The 6,128-nt window shown below is 54.5% G+C and overlaps 1 long non-coding RNA gene across 3 annotated transcripts; it reads right to left on the bottom strand.

Annotated features, from left to right (window-relative positions):
- Positions 1–276: 276 nt before the first annotated feature.
- Positions 277–4,960, bottom strand: LOC118639626. Of its 3 annotated transcripts, none has more exons than XR_004961207.1 (3): positions 4,505–4,960; positions 546–780; positions 277–335 (listed from the first exon to the last, which is right to left on the bottom strand). It is a non-coding gene; the product is annotated as an uncharacterized LOC118639626 (long non-coding RNA). The 3 variants fall into 3 exon arrangements; XR_004961209.1 differs by having other exon boundaries at positions 4,583–4,960; XR_004961208.1 differs by lacking the exon at positions 4,505–4,960 and adding an exon at positions 936–980.
- Between the last annotated feature and the right edge of the window lie 1,168 nt (positions 4,961–6,128).

Genomic DNA, 6,128 nt, shown 5'->3' with positions numbered 1-6,128 from the left:
TGCAGTTAGGACCCAAGTCTCTTGTGATGAGGGGCTTAATGGGGTTAGGTTGATAGTGTCCCCGCATGAGTACACATAAGGGGAAGAGCTTAGGTAATAGTTGCCGATGATAAAGCATGTCTCCTGTCTTTGTAGGTCTCTGAGGGTCAGGCAGAGACCCGAACCTTCATAGCAATTTAGATGCATCTTATGTGCATCTAAATTGGGTAGGCGCCTTACTGGCGATCAGAGTCAGGAAAGAGACTAGGAGGGATCCCTGGAGAACTTTACCTTCAGGGGATCCTCGGTCCGCTGTAAGGCCCCTTGTTCAGGTATTTGCTCAGGGTGTGCTTTCTCTTTTTTTAGGGAGAGAGAGAGAGAGAGAGAAACATCTATGTAAAGGGACACATCGAGTGGTCGCCACCCACACAACCCAACCAGGGCCGGGACAAACCGCAACCGAGGCACATGCCCCCAGCGGGAACCGAACCCGGGTCTCTCTGGACCGCAGGCCAAAGCTCTAACTGCTGAGCCAAACCGGCCAGGACAGGGTGTGCTTTCTTTACCTGAGTGTGGTGAATCCAAACTTTCCGTCCTGCTACCTTCAAAGCCGTGGGCGTCATCAGGATAACAGGAAAAGGGCCAGTCCAGCAAGGCTCCAGGGAAGCAGGTTGATGTTTCTTGACCCAGTCACCAGGGGTGAAGTCGTGCGGTGGTATCTGGGGTGTCCCTGGTTGGGGTCTGGCGTCCTTGATTAGCTGTTGGGTCTGTTCTTGCAGCCTCTGGATTGCCTGCAAAGAGCTGAGAAGGTTATGGTTACCCAGGTTGGCTAAGACCTCGTCCCTGATTTGGGGTAGAATAGGGGGAGGTCGGCCAAATGTGATTTCAAATGGGGTGAAACCCTTAAGATAAGGGGTACAGTGCACATGAAGGAGGGCAAAAGGAAGAAGACTTACCCAGTTGTCGCCTGTCTCAAGGTGGAGCTTAGTTAAAGTTTCCTTGAATGTCCTATTCATTCTTTCTACCTGTCCTGAACTCTGAGGCCTGTAGGCACCATGCAATTTCCAAGTAATCCCTAAAGCTTTAGCTAACAATTTTGTGGTTTGAGCAATGAATGCCGGGCCATTGTCACACCCCACAGTTGAGGGATGCCAAATGGGGGGACTGTCTCAGAGAGCAGTGACCGGGCTACCGTGGTTGCAGTTTCAGTCTTGGTAGGAAAAGCCTCAGTCCAGCCGGAGTAGCATCTATGAAAACAAGCAAATATTTATAACTATATCGGCCAGGGGTGACCTCAGTAAAGTCAGTTTCCCAGTGGTCACCAGGAGCTGTGCCTCGTTCTCGGGTCCCGAGGTCTGTTGTTTCCCGAGGGTGAGAGTTGACTTGGGCACGGGCAGGGCATCTTATTTCAGGCTCTGTCTATCTGTTGAGCTTCGGGACATGAAGGTCCCGGGCTATGAGACTGGAGAGTTTAGTCTTGCCCAGGTGGGTGCCCTGATGGAGCTGAGAGATCAGCTCTCGGCCTAGGGCCGCAGGTAAGAGGATCCTCCCGTCGGGAAGAAGCCTCCAGCCGCGCGGCCCCTGGTTGCAGGTGAGCCTCCGTCTGAGTTCTCTCTCCTCTTGGGTACAGGCGGGCCCCTTTGGGAGGTTTTTCCCCGGAAGGACTGGAAGGATCTCTAGTGGCCCCACCAGTCTTAGGGCGGCCTCCTTGGCCATCTGATCGGCGAAGGCGTTCCCCTCAGCTTCAGGGGTGTCGGAGTTCTGGTGGCCCCGGCAGTGAATAATAGACACTTTTGTTGGTAGCCAAATGGCCTCTAGGAGGGCAAGAATTTCTTCTTTATTTATGATCTGTTTCCTTCCTGAGGGTAGGAGTCCCCTTTCCTGGTAGAGGGCCCGTGGACATGGGCTGTGGCGAAGGCATACCGGCTGTCAGTGTCGATGTTTACTGACTTGCCTTTCGCCCATCTTCAAGCCTGAGTGAGAGCAATTAGTTCAGCCCTCTGAGCTGGAGCCCCGTGCCCTAGTGCCTGGGCCCAGATGACCTTGTCTTGCATGACTACTGCCGCTCCCACATATTGGACTCCTTCCCGGATGAAGCTGTTCCCATCTGTACAGAGAGCATGCTCTGGAGTTGGGAGAGGGCTGTCAGTTAGGTCAGACCTCAGGTTAGTTAGAGTCTCAAGAATGTCTGAGCAATCAAGAAGGGGAGCCTGAGGGTCATTGTCAGGCAGCAGGGTGGCTGGGTTGAGGGCAGAGGTCTTCAGGAACTGGATTCAGAAGGAGTCTAAGAGGAGTATCTGGTATTGGGTGATCCAGGCATTAGACATCCACCGGTCCGGAGGGCTCCTGAGGAGAGCCTCAACAGAGTGCGCCCCAATGATCTGGAGGCCTTGCCCTAGAGTCAGCTTGGACGCTTCTTTAACTAGAACAGCAGTAGCTGCTATGGCCCGCAGGCAGCTGGGTCTAATTCCTTAGATAAGTAGGCAACTGGTCTCTTCCAGGGCCCTAATGATTGGGTTAGGACCCCTTTGGCAATGCCTCGGGTCTCAGAGAGGAAGAGCTGAAAGGGCTCAGTGATATTAGGCAGAGCTAGGGCCGGTGCAGACATTAAGGCCTTTTTTAGTTTCTCAAAGGCCTGTTGTTCTATCTCAGTCCAGATTGAGGCATTGTCTTTCCCCCCTGTGCTGGTATAGAGAGGCTTAGCGATCTCGGCAAAACTAGGGATCCAGAGGCGGCAGTACCCTACAGCCCCAAGAAATTCCCGTACCTGTCTCTTGGTCGTGGGGGTAGGGATTTTCATGACCGCCTCTATCCTGCTATTGGAGAGCGACCGTTCTCCTTTGAGTTTATAACCCAGGTAGGTCGCGGTTGTGGTGCATAATTGAGCTTTCTTGGCTGAGACCAGATCTCCTAAGTGTTCTAGCTCTAGTAGGAGTGCCTTCAAGGCCTCCTCACATTCAGGAAGAGAAGCGGCTGCTAGAAGCAAATCCTCTACATACTGTAGCAAGGTGACATGTTGGTACCTTTCCCGGAACAGTTGGAGGTCCTTGCTCAAGGCCTCATCGAAGATGGTGGGAGAGTTCTTGAACCCTTGAGGCAGTTGGGTCCTGGTCAGTTGTCCTGAGAATCCCCCTTCGGGATCAACCCATTCGAAGGGAAAGATGGGTTGGCTGAGAGGCAATAAAGGAATTAAAAAGAAGGCGTCCTTGAGGTCCAAGACAGTATAGTAAACACGGCTAGGAGGGATCAGGCTCAGACGCGTGAAAGGGTTCGGAACCGTGGGGTGGATGGTTTCCACCCGAGTGTTTACTTCCCTTAAGTTTTGGACCGGCCTAAAATCCTCAGTCCCAGACTTCTTAACCAGCAAGAGGGGAGTGTTCCAGGCTGACTGGCAGGGTTTTAAAATGTCAGTTTCTCTGAGTCTATTAATATGCGCAGTTATTCCCAGCTTGGCCCATGGAGATGGGGTATTGGCGGACCCGATGGGGGAGGCATTGCTGCTTAGTTGTACTATAACTGGAGCCTGATGCTTCGCTAGGCCGGGGGGGTGGGGGGGGGCGGGGGGTTAGTCTCTGCCCAAACCCCCAGTATCTCCTTCTTCCGTCTCTCGAGGAGAGCATTTGGGATTTCTCTGGGGGGCTCTCCTAACAGAAGGTATTCCTCAGATAAGGCACAGAGAGCAGGAGAGAGACCGCCGGTTCCCCAGGGTCAGGGTGGGGCCCTCCTGCTCGAAGGAGATGGTGGCCTGCAGTTTCTGGAGGAGATCCCGGCCAAGGAGGGGTAGGGACCGTCCGGCATGACTAGGAAGGAATGAGTGGTAGTCCCTTTGCCTAGGTCAGTTATCCTCGCCGTAGTCCAAGGGTAGGATCGGGACTTCCCTGTCAACCCTACAATTGGCATTTTCTCAGATAAGAGTGGCCCTGTGGTCTCCTTTAGAACAGAAAAGTTGGCTCCAGTATCAACTAGAAATTCAACAGGGCGGCCCCCAACTTGTAATGATACCTTGGGCTCCCGGGGGCCTAATCTGTAGGAGCCCCGGCCCCCTCATTCAGTGTCTTCCAGGGGGATGAGGTCCTTAGGTTTCTGTTGGGTCCCCTGTAGGGCAGTCTTTCTTCCAATGGCCATATTTGCAGTAGGCACACTGGTTAGGGTCAGAGGTGGCCGGGGTTTCTGTGGGGCTTGTCCTGTGTTTTTAGGCCCAGTTCCCGCTGTTCTTTCCGATTCTCCTGAGAGCGGCTATGACTCCCTTTGTGACTCTTGGTATTAGCCATTTCTGGGTTGTCCCTGGTGTTAAATACTCTCTGCGCTATTTCAACTAATTCACTAAGATTCTTTCCTTCAAAAGCCTCTAATGTCTGGAGTTTCTCTCTAATGCCTGGGGCTGACTGGGTGACAAAGGCAATATTAATTGCCCGTCTATTGTCAGGGGCCTCTGGGTCTATGGGGGTACAGAGCCGATAAGGCTCCGTGAGACATTCAAGAAAGGCCGCGGGGACTCTCCCGCGTTCTGAACAGTCTCGCTCACCTTAGAGTAGTTGGCCTTCTAGCAGCTCCGCGGAGGCCCCGAGTAGAGATCGGCGGTACTGGGCTAAAGCCTCCTTACCTTGATAGGTGTTCGGGTCCCAATCGGGTTCGAGGGTAGGGAGGTGGGCCTCTAGTTGGGCCAGATTCGTGAGGGGTTGGCCATCTGTCCCGAGGACGGATTTTGCTGCCTCTCTGTGGACCCTGTCCCTCTCCTCAGACGTGAACAGGACCTGCAACAATTGCTGACAGTCATCCCAAGTGGGCTGATGGGTGTGGAAGACTGTCTCTAGGAGAGAGATGAAACCTTGGGGTTTATCAGAGAAGGAGGGGTTCCGTTGTTTCCAATTATACAGATCACTAGTCGAGAAGGGGACACAGACCATGAAGGGCTGAGTCTGGTCTCCACCCGGTGGTGGAGCAACCTGACGGAGGGGCAGGATGGCGGCCGAGGAGTCTGGCGCCTGCAAAGGGGGGTTAAAAGGGGTGCGCCACGGGTATGGGGAGGACTGAGTGACTGAAGGGCTTCAGCCTCTCTGGCAACGGCAGCGGGTGGCGGAGGCTGATAAGGGGGTGGCCCCAAAGGGTTCAGAAGGGGGTCTTCTGGGGGCCCTGGAAGAACAGGGTAAAGCCTTCGGGAGGCGCAGGAGCCGAGGGCTTCTGAGCTTCCGCGGAGGCTGGGCAATTAAAATCTTCCTATCAGGGCATGAACATTTCTTAATATAATTAGGCTTGTCAGTAGCGCTGTCAATCCAAACATCAACATAGGGAATTTGGTCTGGGTGTCCGGGATTCCCATAGATGACACCCCAAACTGCAAACAAAGAGCCTAAATCGGAAGTGCCCTGAGAGGGCCAGCCCACGCGGAAAGTGGGCCACTCCAATTCGCACAGAGTGCACAGGGATCCAGGGTCCACCGTGACGTCGTGACCTGAGGCGCGCTTGGAGAAATCTGAGAAGTTATCAAGAAGGCATTGAAGAGGGGTCTTGGGTCCTGAAGGCCCCTGACCCATTCTGAAGAACACAGGCTGGCATAACCCAGAAACACAAAACACAAAAGGACAAACGAATAAGACAGACTAAGGGGTTGCCAGATAAACTGAACCGGGGCCAAAAGCGACATCTCGCTTTGGCCCCGGGGCAGGATCTCTGTGCTGCATCCAGCAGATCCACTTCCCCTCACTCTGCAGAGTTTTCAGAAACAGACTTACCGGGGGATGTCCTGTCTGCTGAGCCTGGGCCCAGGGTCTCCAGATGCTCTCTAGATGGAATTTGGAGTGGAGACAATTCCAGGGCAGAATGGCGTCGGGGCAGAGGAACGTCTCTCCGAGGCCTTCCCCTAGACCGCCTGTCCGCTCCTGGGATGGACCTGTCTCCCCGAGTGTGAGGAGGTCAACCCGCCGAAGGGGGAGACCCCTAGACCACCCGTCCGCTCCCGGGATGGACCTGTCTCCCCGAGTGTGAGGAGGTCAACCCGCCGAAGGGGGGGACCCCTAGACTGCCCGTCCGCTCCTGGGATGGACCTGTCTCCCCGAGTGTGAGGAGGTCAACCGCCGAAGGGGGGGACCCCTAGACCGCCTGTCCGCTCCCGGGATGGACCTGTCTCCCTGAGTGTGAGGAGGTCAACC

Source organism: Molossus molossus, unplaced genomic scaffold (genome assembly GCF_014108415.1).
Source record: "Molossus molossus isolate mMolMol1 unplaced genomic scaffold, mMolMol1.p scaffold_m16_p_21, whole genome shotgun sequence".
Classification (NCBI taxonomy): domain Eukaryota; kingdom Metazoa; phylum Chordata; class Mammalia; order Chiroptera; family Molossidae; genus Molossus; species Molossus molossus.
The sequence above is the reverse complement of the archived record's forward strand: the minus strand, read 5'-3'. Positions and strand labels throughout refer to the sequence as shown.